General features: G+C 39.4%; 1 protein-coding gene across 16 annotated transcripts in view; it reads left to right on the top strand.

The window, feature by feature from the left end:
* LOC123982980 (sickle tail protein homolog) overlaps positions 1-24,756 on the top strand; it is a 111,920-nt gene that overhangs the window by 27,284 nt on the left and 59,880 nt on the right. The window contains exon 1 of one of the 16 annotated variants that reach the window (XM_046069111.1): positions 16,195-16,269. The exons of the other annotated variants lie outside the window; for them this stretch is intronic. The gene's annotated coding sequence lies outside the window, so the exon portion shown is untranslated. Of the gene's footprint in view, positions 1-16,194; positions 16,270-24,756 lie in introns of those variants that run through there. 16 annotated transcript variants of the gene reach the window in all.

The following is a 24,756-nucleotide window of genomic DNA, read 5'->3' as shown; positions in this document are numbered from 1 at the left end:
GGCAAGGTTAAATACTTAACCTATCTCTTACTCTGTTACCAATCTTTGCTATCTCCAAAACTCCCAGACTCTTTTCTCTCTTTGAGTCTAGATCAACTTGAAAGTATTTCCCCTCTTGTGTAACCATATGTGTCCTTTGATCCCATGCCCCACCATGCAAGGATTTGTTTTCAAGATGCTCTTGAGATAAAGTCACTACTCAGATTTTTGAAATAACATCACTTTTGTGTGATTGAGAAGGTGAGTAAATAAAAGGAACAGAGAACAGTGTGATTAGGTGGGGGTAGGGGCTTCATAAGCCTTGTCTGTGTTTTCTTTAGTCATCCAGACATGGGCACAAGCACGTGTTATGTTGTTTCTTGCCTGATGTGTTTTTGCAAGAGTGTATTAATGTACATATGTACTTCTGTTAACAGCGTTAACAGGGATGTGTCATTGGCGAGAGAAGCGTTACCTGCTTCTACATGCTCACTGAGTATAGTATACAGTGTGTCATTTTTGCACACTCACCAAGACTCACTCGAGTCTAATGTATCCATGACAGACGTTTTATTCACAGATGCTGCCTTGAAAAGTTGAAAAAACAGCTTAGTGTAATGGGAATGAGTCTGAGGATTGGGATGTGATCACCCATTTCTTTGACATTGAAGCCAAGAGTAGGGATTACATTAATTGCAGCCTCTCGTGACTCTTTAAACCCCACAGTTGTCTCTCTGTTTTTTCTTCTTCTTTGACAACCATCAGGCAGACTGCAAGAGCTATTAAGATTACAAAATACAGAAATGTAGTTGTGATTCTTTAGAAATCAATTTTAATTACCTTTTTATGTACATACTCTATCTGTAACAGAACTGGATCATTTCTGACACACTGTGCAGTGTCTTGAAAGTGCTTTTTACTCCTACTGCCAAAAGGGAATTTATGTGCCTTTGTACTCCATACTTTTCTTTTTTTGTGATGGCCAATTGAATTCAGCAAGTAGGGGGTTGATTTTAAGCAACCACCACACTTGTCCTTTGAATTGAGCAATCACAAACTTTCACTGTATAGATTCATATGATTTACTTGCTTGTTCTTCTTGTACCTTTGCATATGATTGAGGAAAAAAAAGATGATATCACACCTGTTGCAAGAGATACCAGACTAACTCAGTAGTATCTGACAGAGGACCACATAATGAGAAAAGCAGGAAAGCAGCTGCAAAACAGGAGAAATTATATTATTGATATTATTATATTATTATTATATATAGATATTAGTTTTTGTTCAGGTTTTGGCAATGATTTAGTTCCTCTATTGACCAAAGTCACTTAGGCTTAAAAAGTGTTACAGAATTTTTCCTCCAAATGCCACAAGAGAGGAAGTGATAATGCCTTAATGTTTTCTCAGCTGTGGGAGACAACTCACCTTTGTCTATGGCTTATCAATAAGTACCCGATGACTGGAGAGAAGTCCACTGAGTCATTAGGAGCATGGGAGAAGGTGAGTTAATGGTCTGTTCATGGATGCGGGGTCTGTGTTCAGAAAATGAGTGGATGTGACTCATCCCTCAAACAGAAACAGACAATAATCGGGCCACTGAGCAAGAAGAAAAAGCTTTGGTTATGTGATTACTCATGAGTGTGTATTGTAAATACCCCTGTTGGGTCTGGTGTGTGTTTTTCTTGGGGGGTGTAGCTTGGGGCAATGTTGCTTCTTCCTGATTCCTGAGGCTGTGCAAAGAGAGACTGCAGAGGGGATTGGCTTTCTCTGCATGTCAGATTAAGGATAAAACAAAAGCCTTAATCTCTTTAATGCCCACCCTGACTTCAAGTCCCAAGGTTTGCACTTGTTGAAGTCAAACTGATTACCATGTCCACATCTTTTGCACATTTACTTTTCAGTGTGGCCTGTTAGTTTGGCTTGATTACACAGCAGTCTTCAAAGCTAATGCTGCAAATGTGGCATGAAATTCTTTCAAACCAGACATCTCACTACTAGATTGTTTTTTCCATTTAATGTAATGCGTGTGTGTGTGTGTGTGTGTGTGTGTGTGTGTGTGTGTGTGTGTGTGTGTGTGTTCTACCCCAAAGCATAAATGTAGTTAATTCACCCAACTGAGGGGTGTAAGCGGATGCAAGGCCTCCCTTAGGGTTTCCTCTCAAAGAGTTGACATAGAAATCAATACCTCTCCACCTCCCCTCTTACACTCTTTTGACCTCCAAGCAAACGTGATGTGTTATATGTGTGTGTGTGTGTGTGTGTGTTTGGTCTGCCTGTCTCTTTTTCTGTCTGTCTGTGTGGGCATTTGAGAACATTCACACAAATTGCCGCGTGCACAAACTGCTAAATATTCACACACTTTTATCTTATCATAGTTCAGACGATACAAATTGAATCTCACGCTGTGTTTATTTCTTTCACATCAACATGTTGTTTCAGGGGAATGTATTTTTCATTCATATCTTTCGTTAATATTACATTAATATTTAGGTTTGCTGGTGGTACCCATCTGTGATCATTTGCAAGAAGAATATTTGGTTGTGGTCATTAAAATAATTTTGTGTCCATGTAGCATACCGATTACAAGAGATGTTGTACCAGAACTGAGCTCAAGGTTAAGTTGAAATTAAAGGAATTGTTGGGAAATATGCTAATTCACGGTCTTGCAAAGAGTTGAGAAGATCATTACAAGTCTCATGTAATTGTGCTGAAAGACTGAAAAAGACTGAAACTGAAGCCAGGAGTCGATTAGCAGGGAGAAATGGGTTAGTAATTAACTCTTATCTTGTTTGTTTAATGTATGCACAAACTGAAACATAAAATCAACAAGTTGAGGTTTTACTAGGAGTTTTGTGGTGTTGAATAACTGTTTCTTAAACGATCGGCAGCAGAGCGCTGTGACTTCCTGGAGTCTTGTCAGATGTAACTCTCCATAAATTCACAAATTTATTTTTACAGTTAGGTTTGTGTAAGCTATTAACAAACAACACACAGTGTGAGCTTTAGAGGTGTTGGTAGATGTAGATTTGTACCTTTAACAGAGCCAGGCTAGCGGTTTGTTTTGCTTCTTCATGTCTTTATGCTAAGTTAATTGCATCCTGACTTCAGCTCCATACTTAGCGAACAGACATGAAAGATTATTTTATTTTAGCTTTATTTGTATGGCACTTTTCAATGCAGTTAACAAAGTGCTTTACAACAGTCAATATAAAACACGCAGGTCAAAATAAAAATATAAATAAAAAAGGCATATTTTTTATTAAACAAAATATGTCTTAAGAAGTTAAATAAAACAGGGAACAGACTCTGCAAGCCCTATATGTGGGTTGTTCCACAGTGTAGAAGCCCTGACAACAAAGGACCTGTCTCCTTTGGTTTTAAGCCTAGACCTTGGAATGGCTAACAACACCCTGCCAGTGGATCTCAGTTTGTGTCCTGGCTCACAGGGGAATAAAAGGTCAGATAGAAAGGGACCTTCCCATGCCTGGTCTTAAAAGTAATTAAAGTAATTTTGAAATCAATCCTAAATGAAACAGGCACACAGTGCAAAGATGTTAAATCTGGGGTGATATGGTCAGGTTTTTTGGTTAAAAGATGTGCCACAGCATTTTAGACCAACCAAGGTGGTAAATTGATTTCTGACTGAGACAGGTATATAGGGAATTATAGTATTCAAGGTGAGAGGAGATTAAAGCATTGATGAATTTCTCCAGATCTGTGGGTGAAGTAAAATACTTAACCATGGCTATATTCCTCAAATGATGAAAACATGATTGAAAAGCTTTCTCAACATGGGGTTCGAAACACAAGTCCTGAAAAACTACCCCAAGATTTCTGGTTGAGGGCCAGATTTGAATCTGAAGGATTCTGTTTGTGGGGCGACCCAAGTAGAATGACGTCAGATTTTGTAAGGTTTGATTGGAGAAAGTTGTATGACATTCAGTATTTTATTTCAGTAAGGCACTTGTGGAGGGTTGCTATGTTTGATTGGTTGCAGCATCTGATCGGAATATAGAGCCACGTGTCATCAACGTAAAAGCAGCATTGATCTTCTCATCTAACCCTTGGCAGGAAAGCAAACAGGTGTATGTCATGAAAACATTCCTTTGAATAGAACAGTGTTGAAAATGAACATAATAGCTGACTGTTAGTGTCAGCCTACTGGAAGAGTGTGTAGATGTGGACCACATAATCCACCGTGGGGAAGCTACATCCAACTGTACACGGTCAAATGATTAGGACACATGATGTGGGTGACAGGGGCGATTGCAGGATAAACACACAGTGCAGGGATTGTACTGTGATATTACAGTAAGCCTTTTCTATATTCCTGGCATCAATATTTAAGCTTCACATTACTGAAATGACCACACTGTTACTTTTTTTCATTAACTGCAGTTATTTGTCTTAGTTTCTGAAGAGAACAGAAATGTGCCATTTCATCTGGGAACTGATTTTCCTTCCTTGTATTGTCACCTAGTTAGAGACTGAGAGTGTTTTCGGTACATCATGCCATGGCAGACATGAAAGTGAAGCTCTGAAATCCTGGGTTGGAAAAGTTTAGGGCCTAAAGACCTTCAGCTGACACTATGTGGCTAAATGTTCTAATATAAATCATATCTAAGATAACAATGAAAAGATAAATCAGTCACCACCCCAAAAATGTGTCCAGAGATTTGAGTTAAACCACATTCTTCCTCCAGTTGTTTAAGATGTGTTCCTCTGTTTAAAGAGTACAGAATGATACTTTTTTCTTCACTGAAATGCCCCTTTTTGTTAAGGTCACATCCCAAACGGGAACTTGATGCTCAGTGGAAGCTCTAACAGAGTTTTGAGTTCTCCGACTGGGCATAAAATTGAGCTTTTAAGGGCATTTCGTGAAAGCATAGTTGTGGTTTATGGTCAGGAAATGGAACTTGTAGCAACACATAACATGTCATGTCTTTGTTGAGGACAGAAAGGGCACTCACTGTTTACTTCTTGGTTGATCCCTGAACTTTGTAAAGGGAAATGGATGTCACATGTCATATCCACATTGGAATAGAAGAACTCCACTTTCTGCTCAGTAAACGCTACTTATAAATTCAAAAATAGAATCATCATGCATGTCTGAAGCACCAAGGTCATTTTGGATTTCCCTGACTTCACCCTGTTGTCTTCTGTGCTGCTTTACTGCAACAGCAGTTTTCAGTGCCTCAAAGATTCCCTTGTCTGTCCCAGTTTCCAACACCAAAAGTGACAACAGACTGTGAACATACAACATCTGCCGTGACAGTCACAAAGCTCAGCAAACAACAAATATAAAAATAAACTTTCAGAGATTTCTGCTTGTTGATGAATCTGTGATCCGTGCATACAAGAATATATATAACAGCTTCTGATAAATTCCTTATCTGATAAATTCCTTATCTTGGTCAATCTGTGTCAAAAATTATGTTGCCAAGCCTTCCTCTGTCTGCCAGAGATCGCTTTCCTAATCCAGCAGCCTGTGTTTGAACACTGTTAAATTCTAAATGGCCTTTTAATATTGTTGTGATGCAATTACATGCAGAAAATAAAGACAGAAAATAAGTTTCGAGTTGCCTGGGTTGGGAGTTTGTGGATCCAACAGGAGCAACACATTACCCTTGTGTTTAAGCTAAGGCACTGCCTCGTAAAGATTATTGATGATGTACACCATGTGATACGAGCGCTGAGCAAGATGAGGCAGCATTAAATCTCTTTGATATATAGGCCTCTTTCTCTTTCTCTGTCTTTCTCTGTCCTGGGAGAGGTAGAGAGAGGCTTACGGATGAAGAAGAGAAATTAAAGACGTTGCAGGAGGAAAAAATGCCAGACATAGCTGGTCCATACTTTCCTTTCATATGTGTTCTTTTTCTCTTGGCTGCATCAGTGGCATTTCTTGGTAACGGTTCATCTGTCTGTGTATCAGTGTGTGTTGACTTGCAGTTACAGTGCTGAGAGAGCAATTTACACCTCAGACTGGGGCATGTATGAACATGTATTTAATCAAGGTGCCTGTGGAATGTGATATAAAATAAGTGTGTTTACCCACATTTGTAGTTGCCTGTGTGGTTGTTACGAAGGTTTTTATCAACCCTTCTTACAGTATCTGTTTCCCAGCAGCAACTAAGCTTTTCACAAAAATGTGCTCTATGGCTCCTTAACCTTCTGCGATGCATGGATAATGACTAATGGCTCAAGTAGCACTGAGTGAACATCTCTTTTGGCAAAGGGTTTGCAAGATGAGACACATAAATTGTATTCACTCTTAGTAACTGTTGCTCTGAGGAAAAGAATCACCCCCTTTTTTTTAAATGTCTGTCTAAATATGAAACTGATAACTCAGGCATTCCCCTCTGTTGGAGAAGTATGTCAACTCTGTCAGCGTTTGCGCACCAAAAAAAATTTAGACTGTTTATTTGTTTATCTGTTCCAGTTTCTCCACAGACTCAGTAGCTTGTGTGTGGTTTTGCTTTTAGAAATGGATGCCAGGAGTCAAGAGAGTTTCTAAATGTTTCTGAGCTGTGCTGCTTCAGGCCTTTGATAGTGAATAAGTGTGTAATGAACAGAGGATTCATAACTAACATGTCAAAAAGACTTTTTATTGCCGGTATAATAAATGGATGGTACACTATTGGATTTTATTAAGGCAAAGCAAGGCAGTTTTATTTACATAGCAAAATTCAAAGTGCTTTACATTGGCAGAGAAAGGCATTTGAATGGCATTCAAAAACAATAAGCAATAAAAAGCAGAATACAATCAATAAAGACAGAATAAAATTAGATTTTAAATATAAGATCAAATGAAATAAAAGACAAAAAGACCAGAAATACAGTTTGTTTACCATTTGTTTACAGTGAGGCGTGATCCATGCTTATCTCAGCCCCAACAAGGGCCTGAAGCCAGAGTAATCACATTCATTATAAATTAATTAGAAAGATAGTGAGTTAGGGTACATATCATGGTGCTCCAAATCAACAGCGAAGCGGCAGAGCACTAAGTGCTTGTTATTAAAGAGCGCAGTGCTGATATCAAATGCAGCAACATCCTACCGGTTAATAACGGTGTATGCAGCCCAACTGTGGCTAAACCAAAGTTAATTGAGTCAATTTTAAACGCACCTAATTTGCCAGCAGAACAGACGGACATTGTGCTGTAATTGTCGTTTGCTCAGTAGGGTCTCGGACTGTCATAGTTAACGTAATGACTGATACAGACAACACCGTCGCCCTGCTCTGAAGCCATTAAAATCAACGTGACCCATATGCACTGAATTATAAATTCCTGGTTGCGTGTGTTCTGTCAATGTAAGAAAATGAAGGGGATGGATTCATAAGACAGATACCTGTTTCTATCATTTTATCCTCATTATTCCTCAGACTTGGCCATTTTACTACTCTTTTGCCTCTATTTGTATTTTTACATCTCTTTCTTTGACCTTTTAATAGTACTGATCCATGTAAGAACCTGAGAATTTTAGATATTCGAGGTGTCCGTAGATTTAGATCAACATGTCTGTGCAATATGTGGAAGAGCAGAGCTGTAAAACATAAAACATGTGTGCTGTTTACCACTGTGTACTTATTGCAGCTAGAAATGAAACAGATTTCCTGGCCACATATGTAATTCCTCATTGTTAGCTTTTGATAGTAAGCAGGTTTCCTATCACCTCACATCATTGCACCTCACAAGACTTGAGTCGTAAAAGTGAAAATGTGGAGAGTTTCTTCCTCTCAATACTGGAGAGTTCAATAGCTTCTGGCATGTAGCGCCCCCAAGAGTTTTATGTTGACGTTTTCTCATTTTATCCCTGCTTGCTGAGCTTGTTGAATTAGGCTGTGACTGAAAACTTCACTTTTTTGCCAAGTTTCTTTCCCCCTAAATATGAAACACTGAGATGGGTTTGACGGCCACCCGGTGACTCTGAGCATCTGTGGTGCATTCTTACAGTATTAAACACTAGAAACATTGACTCAGGGATCAACTACCTTCTATTAAATCTGGGGATTTTTCAAAAGGGGAATAATACGGGTCGCCTGTTTGATGAAGTCATTGGTAAGACATTCCAGTGAGGCAGCTAAAGCTATCATGGGACTGACGCAGCATTTTAGCCTGAGCTGTGGGGAGAGAATGGGGAGATTTCTGCTGAACTGATGTTAACAGATGGAGGTTTAATACTTCAGAGAAAACTGGGATGCACATGAGAATTTTGTGACTGTGGATTTATCTAAACTCACCATTTTTTTTCTTTCAGTTCTATCTCCGGTCCTACCACGCTTATTCCAATTCATCAGAAGAATTAAATCAAAAAGGGTGAATATGTTATCAGTTTTAGAGCAGTGGAAGCTGGATAGGAGCAAATTTAATAGACCATTCAACCGAGTGACAGGATAAAAAGATTTAATCCTTTTATTACTATACTTTTGATACAGCTCTGAGAGAAAAAGTGGAAATTTATTTTAAATCAGATTATTTTGGCTGTGCAGAAGTCAATTGTTTGCATTCATTATTTGTAGAGTCTGTTTCTTGGCTGCAATTGTCTCCGTGAATTGTACTCAGTCAAACAGCCATTTGTCATGATCCTTCCCAGCCAACAGTTTTGCAAGATGCCCAGCAGAAAAATGTGATTGGTTGTGATAGGCATCAGAAACTCTTTTCTTACATCCCATTTTGTATTTTTTTGCATGCAAAGAAATCTTTGTAGTACTACATTGTGATATATTTAATCTGTGTCCCACCTTGGCAACATCACAAATATATCAGCACCTGCACAGATATATCAGCACCTGCACAGATGTATTGTATAAGGACTGATAATGCATGGAAGTTCCTGGGAGGTGATGGTTACACTGTGTGAATGTGGGCTGCGAGATAGCCCCGATCCGTGTAGCTCCCTGCAGACTGACTGTCCAAACTACGGAAGCCCTGAACTGGCCGAAACCACTATTTCCACCTGTGTCATGAACACAGGAGAGAAAACTATTCAGGTCAGACTTGAAAATGGATCACCAGATTGTTTTTTTCTCACTCGCCTCTCAGGACTTCCATACCAAACCCTGTTCGAACATCCTGAAAGTTTCAGCATCCCATATAGGCCAAATGTATTCTCTCCTCAAGGCTCTAAAAGGTTTTCTGCAACTTCTTCTTCCTCTACCTTCCTCAGAAAAAGCTCCTAGCTTTGGAAGACAAACACACATCACTTCATTATGAGAATTTAGCCGAAGAAGATGATGATGAAACTTTGCATTTGCCTGCAACACATAACAAACGAAATTCATATTAATTTACACTTCGAGGCTTATTAGTAGATGCGCTTTAGAATAATCCAAGTTGATTTAACTAAACAATGCTGGAAATAATAATTGCAATTAATGAAAAAGTATGTCACAAAACATTATAATAATTAAATTACAGAGATGGAAGTGAAATCACAGGCTAATGTCAGTATAGTAAAAGCAGTATGACTTTTTTGGAATTTCACAGATTTACTTGCAGATGTGTAGATGGCTTCACACCAATTTTTCTTTGTACTCTCTCCTCTCTTGCTCTCTTTATGCTCCTGGAGACAGAATTTTAATTGTGATCAGGACCAAATGTTTCCCAACACTGCATATTTCATAACACATTTGTTTGTTGTTGTATGATCCCCCCCAAATACTTTGACAGGCAAACAGGGAGCATTTCTCATATCAGTGGGAAGGCAAGAAGGGTATGCTAAGTTGCTGATTGAGGCCCACAGTTCACAATGCGACAGCTGGCAGTTAATGTGATGTGCAACCAGCAATCATCAATTATTCATTGTTGAAACATTTTACAGAGTAGCAATAAAGGGTGCTTTTATCGATGGGCAAATTACTCCTTAGGGCCACTTTATCTCCACGTTGCTTGCAGACATGTTTGCCTATTCTGAAAAGCAGATGCAGCGCTGCAGATAGCTATAAAACCCTAGCTTATGGGGAAAGCATATTTGTTCATTTTTCTTTTGACATTATATAAAGCAGCTGATAAATAATTTAGTCTCTTTGTTCTTGGCCATTCTAAATCTATTATCTTATGAACAATAATTCTTAAATATTGCACACTGAATGTGTACTTATTGGCTAAACACAATCAAGCTAAATGCTTGTATTACTCTATAAACCTAATTAGGAATCATATTACTGTAACAACAAAACAAAAAACATCTATTTACAGTTATTGCTTGCTGGACAGCACTTCCAATAATTTGAAAGTGTTGCAAAATAGAGGGGAAGTATGAGAGGCAGAGATAGAGATGGAGTGATGGACTGATGTGGAACCAGCTGGTGGCCCGATATTTAGCACTGTAGTCTTCAAACACAGAGTTGTTATCAGAAGCATGAAAATCTTGAATGCCAAAGTGCAGAGGGCATGTCTGTGTTCATAACAAAATCAGGACCCAGTTGTTAGAGGTAAGATCCTTGTGGATCTAAGGCTTCAGCGTTCTTACAAAGAAATGTAAACTGGCTCAAAAACAATCCACGTGTTCCAGTTTTGCATCACAGTTTCTTACTACTTTGACCTTATTGGTTTAGTATTGTTTTAGATTAGTAATCGTAATTATCCAAACATTGCACAACAGCAAAGCTTCTCAAAAGCTGCAGTCAGAGATTATCTGATATCAAGTGCAGCACCAATAAAATCACGCCGTAATGAGAAAAAATGTCTTTTCTCTGGATTTGAATCTCTTCACCAGTCACCCATTTACCTCGGCTCTCTGCAATTTTCTCTAGTAATGTAATCTACAATAGGCTTTTGTGAACTTGAATGAATGCCCGTGGTTTTATGTCATGGGTATCAGTGCCAACCATAAAGACTCATCCACACAGGCCAGTGAACCATTGATGAGCTTTTTAACATTTTGAGTCATTTGATACAGTGCCAACAAGAAAACTATTGCTTAATGAGCAGAATAAGTGAACATGTGTACATGAACGTTTGTGTGTGTTGTATTTGTAATAGTTTGTTAATTTAAATCACAGCTTGACTTGACAGATCACAAAATTCTCAAACCAACCTATTATGTGATATTTTGAAGTGTAGTCTGTGAAAAAGTAAGATCATTTTAGAAAGCAGCACATTAAGTTGTTGTAGGCAACGCACAGTGGAGGCATCATTTCCTGTAATATGTTTCCTTTTGTTGCTTCTGTAATTTCATTATTGTAGTAACTGACAGCTTTACTTTACTCAAGGGCATCCCGACAGAGGTTACTGAATGAGAGAAGCCCTTTTCTGATTTACTTTAGTAAAAATATTTCTTTACTAAGGTATTTCTGCTCCATCTGAGATTCAGACCTGTGAACTTCAGATCACAAGCCAACTTTTCAAACCTTTAGGCACCTGCAGGCCAGCTGGCTCTGAAGCTGGCACCCTGCTTTGTTGATCTCTGATACCTTTGTTGACCCAGTCTTGGCTGTTCTATGCTTTACATTTCTGAGCTTCTCTGTCTTGAAGACTGATCAACACTGACCAGTCTTCGACACAGAATGATACACTCACATTCTCTCTAGGATGTGATCTGTCTGACCACATCTTCACAGATGCAGCCGCTTGTATTAGGGCATGTGTGCGTTCACAGAATCACAGTCATGTGACCCCTCTGACCCTCTGTGTCATGTTCTCTGGGTGAGTTATGTCTCATTGTTCCTTTCTGTCACTGTTGCAGCGGGCCATGGGACAATCAGACTGGCCTCATAGTGCCACATTCACTTCTCCAACCCGGGTCTGATCTCACACCTCTCACTTCACATTCTCATTACATCAGGCTGTTATTAATTTATTTAATCAATAGCTGTTTAACTTCTCCTCCCCAGAAATCTATAATGGCAGGCAGATTTACCAAGCTGCTACATCAAGTTATGAGCATGAGTTGTGGCGTCTCGACAGACTCAGATGTGTTTGTGACGGGTTAAATACACAGTGCTGCGCATTATTTGCATAATGAAAGCATGATTATAATCTTCAGACAGTTTTCAAACTGGTAAAGTAATTAACTCAGAACTTAAGTAAGATTTCTCTTCATTTACTTTTGGGTATTCAACGCTGACTCAGAGAGCATAATAGACCGGTGGCTGCATTGTTGCCATCGGCTAAACTCTCCAGCCTCCCAGTTGAAGATTATGAAACTGGCTTTAAAATAGAGAGCAGCAGCTCACCAGGGCTTTGGATGATTTGAGGCAAAATATATGTAAAAGGAAGCTTGGTCTACAGGCTAGAGTGGGATCTAGGTGGATAGCAGCCAAGGCCTTTGGTGGCTCTTTTTTTTTTCACTCTCGTTCCGATGGTAGAAAGATGCCCTGCAAACCAAAACCTACTGTGAGCCAGCAAGACACTGACTTTGAGATTTTGGGTTTTGAAGCGAAAAGGACTCTGCAGCAAACCTTTGAATGTCAAACCTATACGGTACAATCGTTTTTCAGTTTATCATAAATGCATAAAACTCAGAGAATGTCAACCTTGTAATTGTCAATAACACTGTAATTTTAAGCCCCCTATTTAACATACATAGGCAGTATACAAACAATAAATAACTATGCACTATATTGTAGCTGTAAGTACATTAGGACATTTTTCATGTGTATAAACAATTACAGATAATGAATGATTGACACATAATATGGTAATGTTCTGGTAATATGAAACAAAAAAAACCCTCTGGTTTGATTGGTTTATTCATGTATGAACAGTTAATATATGCTTTATAACACACTGTAAGGATTTATTATGCAATACTGTGATATCAGTCATTTGTTAACTGTTTCAATACAGTTAAGGACACTTCATAGGAGAAGTTATTATTGTTGACAGATAATGGGGGATTGAAGTTTAAAGTAGGAATACTGTATATTGTCTGCTATGTAGCAGAAGGGAGTTACAAACTCAATTTCACTTTACAAATTGTTGTAATGTGACAAATAAATCTACTTTCTACCTTGAATAGCATAAAAAACAGGAGCCCATTTTTAGAGTAAAGCTCTTAACATTGTTTTCACAGTGTTCGATACATGGCAAACATGGGTGTTTAAGTGCAACAGTATAACTGCATAAAACTTTCTATGAAAATATGATTTTACTTCTCTCCTTTACTCAGATACTTAATCTCAGAATCATTTTTGGTATGTGAATTTATATTATACAGTATATCCCATTAGACAATTCAGCATTAAAACCATGTCCCGCATATCCAGCAACAATGCAGCAGCTGAATTCAAGTGGCCATATGACAAGCTGTGATGTTCGATAACAGAGTTTGTCACAACCCAGTTCTTCTTTTGTGTCTCATGACTCATCTTTACCACATTTCACGTATGTGCTTGGCACTATTGTTCCCCAGTATTTTAAAATGTTAAAGGTTTTTTGATTGTTTGTTTTTTGTTTTGTTTTTTAAACTGTCTCTGAGACCATGACTATGAAGCAACTGATTCTCTTTTTTTCTAAATCTGCTAGCATTCGTGTTACTGGAAGCTAAGTGTCATTTCACTCTCTTTTACTAGTCATATTAAACAAGCGTCGTTGAGGTCAGCCTCTTCCAAGACACACAGGTGGCTCATTCACTGTGTGACTGCAGGATCGTTTCCTCAATAGCAGACTGGCACAGGCTGATGCTCCAAACTGAATAGCTCCAGGTGTAATCCTCACCTGCTCTCTCACTGTTAAATCCCAAATGTTTTGATTTATTTTGTCTCCCCTCTCCATTTGTTTGGGTCTCTTTTCAGCTATGGAAGGATTTAGCACTGAGGGATTAGTCAAAGCCAGCCCTGTTTATACTGTTCATGCAGGAAGAAAGTGATGTCAAGGCATTTCCTCTTTCACATGGCATCATGAGTCCAAAACACATTCATGAGCATGTGCACATATAGTTTCACATATGCGCAAAACTATACAAATATTGTGCTGTGTACATTTCATTGCACCTGCCTCCTGTTATCTGCTCTTTGCTCTTTGCTCTGAGTCAACATCTCTTGCTCCTTCTTTATTTTGTGTATAACACAGACTAAGAAATAGACACTGATGCACAAAGCCTCAATGCTGCCACAGAGGGTGTGACAGAGCACAATTTTTCTGTTCATGTTAGTGCTGTTTTGAAGCAACTGCTGCTTTGAAGTTTCATTGTTTTGTGCATCTGAGCCCCTAAACAATGAGCCACAGTTTTGAGTATCCAGATCGTGTGTCTGTCAGTATGGGGTTTTCAGTACTTGTGTGCACAAGAGGAGGTAACAGCCTCCCCGCTCCAACTTATGTCGCCCAGACTAAACAACAAGATGAATGTTTCCTGAATCCAACCTGGCACAGAGGCCCCCCAGTCTGGCAGTGTGGCTTGATGACTGACTGAATGAATTGCATTCAGAGCAGAGGAAAAGACAAGTTATAGGAGAGGAGAAAAAAAGAAACGAGTAAAGTGGATAAGAAGGCAGAGGAGAGACGTTTGATTTGTTCATTTCAAGTTAGCATCGGTTTAAGGATAACTCCAGTTTATTACTAATTGGGTTTCATAGTTTAGGCCATAATTTTTATCTGTAGTAGGCTACTCACTAAGGATGGTTGCGCTCTTGGAATGCAACATTGTCACTAAAAAGAAATCACACAGGATTTAAATGGGCACTCTAACAATTGACTTACAGTATACTAGGTACTAAGAGTCAGGATATCGCTGCCTTTTCTGCTTCAGTTTTGACCACTCTTTTTTAGTCTTTTTTTTGTGCTTTTTGAGTCCCCCAACTTTATGAAAGTACATTACCAAAACCTTGGAGTTCCCTTTAACAAAACTTATTTGAAGATAAAAAGAAGGCCAGTGGTGAAATGATTACCCAAACTTTTTATTTAAAATTTTGGTTGACCTTCCAAAATTACTTTTCTAGTAGTTTTCCTTTGCATTCAGGGATTATTTCTGACAGTTTGGATGCTCTTACGTTCGTACCTCCAAATGAAGTGGTTCAGATAATCTGGCTTAAGAGTTTGCTTTTTTTTTAACCTGTCTGATCTTCTGTCTATTTGTGCTTTCATTGAAGTTCATTGTAGCAATGTCCCCAGGTTCCCAGATCTAGTACTAGTTACTTTTGTGAGTACAATGTTTTCATAACCAAACTATTAAAAATATGTAATTAACAAGAATTATCTTTTATGCCTATCCTCTGACTCCCTACACTTCCAGAAGAGATATTTGCATTTTAATCCAGTGCACCCCAATTCACTTTTTTGTGAATCAAGTTTTTTGCTTCTAAAATATTCATCTTGAAAGTAAAACATGTGTTTCAAGTTATACCACCCGAATGTCTTCAGTTCAGTTTGAAGTCTTTCACAACTCACAAGGTGTCACCATCGTGCGATGACGGAGTTGTTAACTACACCAACAAAAACTCAGTGTGCTGCTGTCAACCTGTCTCCTCCCACACATCACCTTTCACCTTGCTACCCTGCACCCCCACCTCACACCTCCACCCTCTTTATTTCACCCAAAAGGCTGGAAAGAGCTGGCCTGGCTGTGTTTGGCTGGCTTAGTGAAACAGTTAATTAGAGGCTGGGGCATTGGGAGAAAGGGTTGAGGTATCGTGGTTAAAACCTTTAGCAGACTATGGGAAAGGCGCCTTGTTTTGGAGACAGACCTCTGAGGCTATCTGGGGGCTACGATGGGCTGAGCCTCATTGCGGTTTGTAACAACAAGCTGTTGGATTTAGAGAGAAAGTTCCAGGCACACCCCCAACCCTTACTCAATGCTGCTACCCCCCTTTTCCTCATGCCTGAAGAAATGTATTTTTTTTCTCAGCAAAGACATTCAAGCAGGAAGCCCCCTCCATATGTTTTTCTTCACCCTACCAGCCTTGCTACCATCCTCCATCTTCAGCTCATAGTTTGCGCCTTTCTCACTCTTCTTCTCCTGACTTAGGAGAGCCAGATTTTGGGTAGTGGCAAGAGGTTCCCTCTTGACCAACAGAGAACACACACACACAAGCATCTACATGTGACAAGCCCCCTCCAAACAATAGCTGTTGGCTGAGGGAGAGGAGCGGGCGGAGGGGCAGCGGCAGTTCCTTGGATGGCCTGATTGGAGAGCATAAACAGCAGCCCAGGAAGTGCTGAAGTAAGAGAGAAAGAGAGAGAGAGGGGGAAAGCAGGGGGAGTGTGCAGATCTGCTGGGAGAGAGCAAAAAGTTTGGGACTGCAACGGTGTTAGAGATGGTGTTGTAGTTAGTTTGTGTCACTCTGGTTATGTCCTAGACTTTTCTTTCTATTGGGACGTACTGTATTGCAGATAGCCAGGAAAGAAAGGTGAGTAGCTGCATCTCTCACACACACACACACACACTCTCTCATACACAGATGTGAACTTAAAAATGCACAGATGCTCAGCCATATTCATGTGGGAACAAACAACACCGGTTTTCTTCACTGTCCCTTCCCTCTGTGGATTCAAACTCATCTAAGTCAACTATTCCTGTGTGACTTGAGAAGTGGCTTGCTGTTATTATTGCACGCAATGTCATTTTAAATTCCAGAGGGATTTTGTTGAATGTTTGTACTGTTTGCTGATGGTTTTGCTCTGGCTCTGAAAAGCTGCTTGTTTTGCATAGCTGTTTTTGTGGTGCCTTGAACTACAGCCAGCCATTCAGTTGCGCAAAGCAAAAAGGGGACTATCTAATGTGTGTGTGTGTGGCTGTGTCTAATTAAGCTAATGGGGGGAGATGAGCGGTGAAGGGGTCAGACCATGAGAGACTCAACTTGAAAACACCACTTTCACAAAACACAGTCCTTACACAAACTATCTGTAACATTAATCATTTCAGATTCAACCACCATACAGAACTTCTCTTAATCTTTTCACTGCCTCTGAATCTCACTCACAGATGAATGACATCTGAAGATGAAAGTAGGTGTTTGCAGAACAGATCCATTGTAGATTTGGCCATGTACGGTGCATTTTGCTCTCTGGATCAAATAGATTGTTACATTTTCCCACTGGGAAGATGCTGCATTCCTCCTCTCAAAGTGTACATCAATGTCAGTTTGCAACTTCAAAGATAAATTTGACATAGATTCATAAGCAGCGCAGTAGTGATCTCTTTTTAACTGTGAGCTATGCCTATTAGTGACTATACTATTTCACTAGTTTGTCTCCACACTGCAAATAAAGCACCATTTTAAGTATTTTATTGTCTGAACAAGCCTATTTTCTGTCTGGAGCTCTTCAATACCGCTGGAATTACTTTAACTATTTCCTTCTGTTGAGTAGATTTACATCTGGAGAAGACTGGTCTGCCTAAGCACAGGCAAAAGAAACAATGAATTGAATAAATGTTAATTTCACAGCCAACCACATGTAAGTGATTGATATGAATCTCACTTATCACTTTTATCAACCTAAAATTGTCAAAAATCCAACATCCCATCAGAACAAGAAAACAGATTTTCTAGTTCAGTTTTTTTTGTTTTGTTTTACTTACACATCCTTAGGCAGCCCACCTATTAGCCATTTTTTGGCTTCAGTAGTGTTCTGTATTTAATTCTGGAGTAATACAAGTATGTCAAGTTTCCATAACCCTTCTTTTAGTCAGGTGTTCAGTGATGGGTGTTTTTGTTGTGTCTCTTTCAGCAGTGAGTATATCAACCTCAGTTCCCTCGCTGGGAAGGATGGTAAACAGGTCGGTAGGAGTGCCTCGTCAAAGACAAATGAGCTTGCGCCCTTGCACCCCTTCCAGAGCCCCTGAACCTAATCCTTCATCACTCTTTCCAGTGCTTTGACAGCATTAGACTGTGTCTCACAAGTTTTCTCTGTGCTTTGCTGAAATAGCAAGTTGTCAATTTCTCACAGGACCAGAGGAAACTGTTATTAACTGCAAGGCACTGCTTTGGCTGCCAGTTTAATTCAGCCAAGCTATTTGTCTAAGCGGTAGCATATGAGGCGCAGTGATTTTGGCAGTGTTTTTACAAGCAAAGGCACACAGTAGCTCCTGACCATATGCCTCCATTTGTCTGATATCATTATAAGATGCTAAGGTTACGTCTTGACCACTTGATTACCTGGCTGGAACACTCTCTTGCATCAGTATCCAGACATAACAGATCATGTCTGGATCTGAGCAGGAGATCAAGCACTGACCTGGGCCATATTTATTAGCTGATGCAAATCTGGGGCTGTGGAGTTTGATGGCTGCCACGGGACATTGAGCTCGATGGAAACACACCTGGGCTAGTGGCATGTGGCCAAGCAGCGCTGAGGCCGGGGTAGAGGGTGGGTTGAGATGCCTGACCAGGTGTTTCTCCTGCAAGCTGTCTGCACTGTCATCCCTCATTGGGCCCTGATCCAACTTGTGCCACGTCTCATTGAGATTCAGGCTTTGATCAAACCTCATTATAGAGCTCTTATTTCAGCTCCTATTTGTGGTTGAGTTATGGATACAATAATACATTCCCACTGAATGTCGCTTGCCAAAGTGCATTTGCTTGTTGGACTGTGTTTGTAAAAATACATATAGAAAGAGATAAACAGAAAGAGAAAATGCTATTATTATCCAGAGCAACAGGGACACTGATTCTGGAAAGAGCTGTTGATTTTGTGAAATGTCAGTGATGACGGCTGAAAGCTCTGAAACATTTCCAGTAAATGGAATTTTGTCAAACTGTGATTTTCAATGTTAATAATGAACCTTAAAGCTCAATGTTTTTTGTAATTTGAGTGAACTGCCCCTTTAAAGAGAAACCACTATTGATTTCTTCAGTCCCCACCAAGTCAATCCCTTAGCTTTAAGGTTTTTATAAATCCTGACTTTCACAGGGCACCACACAGCTTTTTGGGACAGTAAAGTGTCCACTGCTGGTTTCATTTTAACAGTTCTGTTCAATAACTTTTTGCCTGAGGCAAATTATATTCTTAATTAGCTGTGAATAACTGATCTCGTCTGCTAAGAAGATTTTCTATCGTTTCAGCAGCTTAGACTAGATGCTGTGCTTATGGCCAAAACAACTCGAGTCTAATAGAGGTGAGATATTTCTGTCTCATTAATTGACTTCTTCCCGATGGAAATTGACCTCATTTTGAGCTAAATCATTTTCTGTGGAAAAGCATTCTTTGAAAATCTTTTATTTCTGCAATGAAGGTAAGAACCTACAGTATATGACACATTATCTTATCAGCCTTTTAAAGGAGCGTAAGATAAGCCATTTCTATTATACACTTAGACTTTTTGTGTTCCTCATGGATGCAAGTGAAATTACTTTCTGTCAGCAGCTAATGTCAACATTTTAATTCTACAGAGAAATTTGACAGACCAGCAGAAAAAGATTTAATAAGGCAACGATTTGTAGTTCAACTAGTAATGATTCGTTAGTGTCAGTCTTGTCTTCTCAGTGTTCCCTTTTTCGCATGCCCCTTTTTATTTAATATTCATAACTGGTCTGAATTGAACTGAATGATTGTTTCAACCACTGACAGAAATCTAAAGCAGAAAAAATGTTGCTTAAAAGAAACATCTCTGGCAAAAAATATCTGTCCTGCAGGAAGCAGTGATATGATGGTATGATGCAAATATGATTCCCTGATGCTTGTCTTTTATTGTTGTGCTGTTGGGCAAAGGCTTATGTTAGACCTCAGCATTGGCTAGAGACGTTGCTGTAGGCTTTGCTGTGACAAGGATTATCCACAGAGGAAAATCATGCTTCCTGTTGTGATGTTAGTTTCTGGTGGAGCTAATGGAAAATTAGCCAAGACATAAAATTTGATTTTTTTTTTTTTTTCGTAGGCCTCTCTGCAAAGTGCATGTTGGAAAAGTCATTTTCGGTTAACCTACAAATGGGTGTACCATGTAGGATCACAACTGTAAAACATCTGGTGATTGGTCATAAAAGTGTATTTTTTTTTATTCAGGAAATAAGTCAGTCTTGTAAAAATGCCCTACTTAGATGACACAAAAGTAAAAAAAAAAAAAAATCTTTTTCCTCCCTCTTGACGTTTATAAGTCTCACACTGACTCCACCTATTCGGTGAAGTCATTGTTTGACCATCTCCTCTTTCTCTGGCAATAATGAGAAGGCAGTAAGACAAATGTTCCCCACCCACAGTCTCAGACGGAGGCGGGAGAGGCTCAAGAGGACACTGCTCTGACACTCGTCAGTCGCTATTAACTCCCCCCGAGCTCCTTTCTCCCAGTGTAAACATCCCTCCGCCTCTCCCATCCTTCCACTACTTTTAGGCATTTGGTTAGATGTGGCTCCTCCCACAACACACAAGAACATACCAGGGCCAGGGAACTTTGTGAACACATAGCCAGGAGTTGCATGTTTACAGCTGTCTCTGCCCCCTGAGCAAATTGATCATGCAAAATAAGAGTGGAATAACAAAGAATAATCTAATGAGGCCAGGTTGATATCAGAGGGAAGATGAAATGCAAGTGCAATTAAAATTTGTCTGTACAAATCGACAAATGCCCTTATGAGTCAGGCCTGTGACACTGCTACTAACTCTTTGGACATGTATAAAGCTCTCAAGGTTTTCTGTCCCAATAAAGCGTTGTTAATTAAGAGAAGTCAGAATTTGAGTATTAAAGCTGCCTAATCCCAATAAATATGGATGAGACTTCTGTCCTCAGCCCTATTTAACAACCTGCTGTGTCGTGCCCTTTTTCCTTAGATGTTAGCTTTTTTATGTTCTTTATCGACCGAATTGACCGTCTGCTAATGAGTCATTACCATGGCATGATTTCATAATTACCCCGCTGCCTGACAAACTCAGTACACTCTCATTTAGCCATGGTTGAGATTATAAAACCCATTTCTGAAAATATTCTGTAAAGCCTGTGACACAGGATGTTTTTGTTAAGCCGGGCTATTCTAGGAACAGCAGCTACCTGAGCTGTGGTGTTGGAAGTTTTTGAGGAAACCTGTCTTCTACTTCTACATGATCTGTTTTGGTCTGTTTAGAGAACTCCTTCCTGCTCTGACTGATACATTGACTAGACTATGTAAACACTGGAAAGAGGCCCAGCAGAGCAGTTTAATGAGTATCAAATAAAACCATTTCAGGCTAAATGGAAAGAAAGATATGCAGAGAGAGTTGCTATTTTTGCACTGTGTATGGGTACGTGAAGTCAAAGAATCAAGTCTGTTTACTCTGAGGACTTTATTTAAGAAGTAGCAGGATTATAGCAAGTGTGACACCTCGTAACGTCAAATTCGTACTGCAGTTGGTAACAGATTTTGTCACATGTGAAAGATACGGCATTTTCTGGCAGTGAAGTTTTAGGGCGGCAGTACTAGTTTCTGACGACTTACAAAGTCTGTGTGTGGCTCTCAGCCACATAGCCCATTCACTCCTACTAAACACAAAAATCTTTCAAAACTGAATATACACTTTAAGGGCTAAATAATTTCCTAAAACAAACGGGCATTGTATGTTTTTAACAAAGAGGTGTAAATAGTGTAATAGTTTGAGGGATTCAGTCACCCAGTGCAACAGTGTGGTGAATGTATGTCTTCTTGGACTGTTTTTGGACAACAATGGACGTCTATGACACAGATAAATAAGCTAGACTTTCTACATAGGCAATACTTGTTAATAAGAAGTTATTGGTCTTTTTGTTGGATTTGTTAAGAAGAAAAATATAGAATATCACCAGACACAATATTCCACTGCTTATGTCTCTTTGAATAAGAATTGAGCTATTTTAGATTTTGTGGCCCATACTGCACTGAGCTACTCCACCCCAGGCTCCCCTCAGAGTAATGAAAGCTACCTAGTAAAACCTGACATTTTCAATGTTGGAGTAAATCTTTAACCTTTCTGCTTCACCTCGGTACCCTCAATAGGTTTCAGTGGTGTTGCCAGTGTTAGTAAAAGCTAAGTATGTTCCCCGTGTGAGAAAATGTTAGTAATATTTAGTAGTCTTTATGGCTGAAAATTACAATAGGCCTTATATATTTTCCACTTTAGCCTGCCCAGAAGTGACGGGGTTCTCGTCTGAGTTTTTAGCTTAAATCCTCCTTCACAAGACATGTTAAGAAACCTTATATTTTAAAGCTCGTCTTTACAGATAATATCTACATTATGGCGCAGTCATAAGGTTTACCAGTCTGTCATTACATTTACCATAAATGGGGGATAACTATGGCTAGTAATTGGTTTGCTTAAAGTTTCCATTCCACAAAGATCCCACTCTGCCTCTACCTTAAAATCCAAGGCCACAGGACATTCTAAGAAGTTCTGAACATTTCCATTAGTTTTTATAATGGCAGGAAGAGGGCATACAGCCCCTTAACGCACACATTCACCCACACACACACACCAACACAGTTCCGTCCCCTGTGCCCGTTATCACCTTTTCTTAGCACTTTGTTTCGAAGTTTCCTTCCCGTCAGGTTTTCCTTTCACAAGAGTGTTTATCCGTCCCGGCAGCAGCACAACAATGCCTCGCTTCATTTCAGCTCTCCAGGATCTGAGACTGCTGAAGCCAGTGGGCTGCTAGGCACATGCTAAAGCCATTAGGTTGTGGACGACAGTGGTTTGCCGCAGAGGCATCACAAAATAACCATCTCACTATGTACATAATGAAGCCGGAGGGAAGGAATGGGGTACTGTATAGGCTATCTGCCTGTGTGTGCACGTGCAGCTGTGTTGAAATGTGGCATGTTGCCTGTCCAACCAGTGGACTGCCAATCATGCAACAAGCTTCTCAAAAGGAGAAATGTGCCTTATAGGCCTATTTCACATTTTAAAATATCAATTCATATTACCCACTGTTAAAGCTTTGTGGAAATTTAGCCAAATTCTGCACAGTATCTGCTCAGACGAACAGATCCCAGCCATGGTTGAGGAGGCCTTTTATTATTAGGCTCAGACACATCCCATTTGGTCTCTCAGTCAAGCTCAGACAGTTTGATGGAGGACTCTCTGTGGAGCTGGAGAATGACTTAATTACAGTGACTATCTCAATCTGAATTTACTGGGAGTGCATCCATAATGCATGTCTTACTTGGTATCAGCGTGCCCCAATTAGAGTCGACCAATAAGTTGAGTTTCTCTGCAGATATGCAGCAAGGCTTTATGTGAATTGTTAGAAAGCAGGGTTGTAACCAAGGACTGCAATCTACCAAAGATGTATAATGTATTATATTAATTTATATTACATGTATTATATTATAATATTATATTATGTTATAATGTATATTACATGTAGTTATATGTATTATGTTTTATGTTGTTCTAATATATGCTATAAAGTCAAAGGTTATGCCAAATGCAGATTAATATTTAGTTAAACGTTCTACCAACCTACACTGGAACCTACACATCCAGAAGACACAGAGCAACATTTGCATTCATTTGAAATCATGTTTCCGGCCATCTGATGCATGTGAGTCCAACATTCACTCTCTTTTAGCTCTGTTTTGGTGTCCACCCAATCCTGAGGGAAATATCTGTCTCTTTAGCCGCTAAATGCTCCACTATGTTCATTATGCTGTATTGGGTTTCACTTTGTTATTGTGTTTGTTGTAAACCAAAAAAGAATCTGCATCACCAAGGGAAAATCTCTCCCTCCAGAAACTACCAATATATTCTCTATGGACTATTAACCAGGACCGTTTCTGTGGAGCAGCTGCATACTTCACACTTGATGACAGCACTTAGTTTGAGTGTCAGTTCTCTGATTTCCATTTGTCTTGATAAGAAAGACATACAGTATTTCTTAAATTGTTCCCTTTTAAGGGTCTGTACTGCACTACAGGTGTTGGTCTGTTGGTTTGCAGCATGAACAGTATCATTTCCATGGGAGTTATGTGTTACACAGTGTGTCCCAGTAAGCTGGATTCTGTGCTGCTTTGATCAGGGTAGAGTCCCCTCACTAATCCGCTTGAGCTCTGGATATTTGCCCAGGACACGTATGTACACACACAGACACACACACACACTCTCTCTCTCACACACAAATTGTGATTAAAAAACAGATGTGAAGGCCTGGCCAAAAAGATGAAATGGTCTGAATAATTTAAATGGGAACAAACTGACATAACATTCAAATGTAGGACTACACATTTGCGAGTACAGTATGTAAGTTCTGCCGCTAGGGGTCTCTCACATAAAAATAACAAAAGCATAGTTTGATGATTTCGTGAAGTGCTGTGGGATCATGGGAGTTGTTGTCTTCATTGTTACACAACCACTATTGCCGATGGAAATCTATATAACGTGACTCAAGCAGAAATTATGGTCACGGATGAAGTATTTTTATTTTAAGTTTTGTAATATTAAGTTTGTCATGTTCGCTAACGTCTGTCCTCCCTCTCTGACATATCGCATGGAGTCATAGCAACTAGAGGGGGTAAAGGGGTAATGACGTTGCCTTGAATAAAATTACGGATTTCTCTGGGTTTGAACATTGTTCAACAGAGCACATAACATATACAACATCTTGTTCTTTTAAAGATATATTGATGATATCCTCATTGGGTTATTGGTTCTGAGGATGAACTTTGAAATTTGAAATTTAGTGAATACATCAATAACACTTATCCAACTCTGCATTTCACTATAGTACACAGCCCGACAAAAGTTCAATTTCTGGATCTTTTGATCACAGTAAATGAAAAGAGACAACTGGAGACATCTATATCGAAAAGAAACTGACAAAAATACTACTTTACACGCTACTAGTTGCCATCCTAGCCATGTCATTAGTAATATTCCATATGGGCAGTTTGTGAGATTAAGAAGAATATGTAGTGAAGAACAGGATTATCATATAAAGGCTAAAGAAATGGCTGGACGAT

This window comes from Micropterus dolomieu, linkage group LG01 (genome assembly GCF_021292245.1).
Source record: "Micropterus dolomieu isolate WLL.071019.BEF.003 ecotype Adirondacks linkage group LG01, ASM2129224v1, whole genome shotgun sequence".
NCBI classification, from domain to species: Eukaryota; Metazoa; Chordata; class Actinopteri; order Centrarchiformes; family Centrarchidae; genus Micropterus; species Micropterus dolomieu.
The sequence above is the reverse complement of the archived record's forward strand: the minus strand, read 5'-3'. Positions and strand labels throughout refer to the sequence as shown.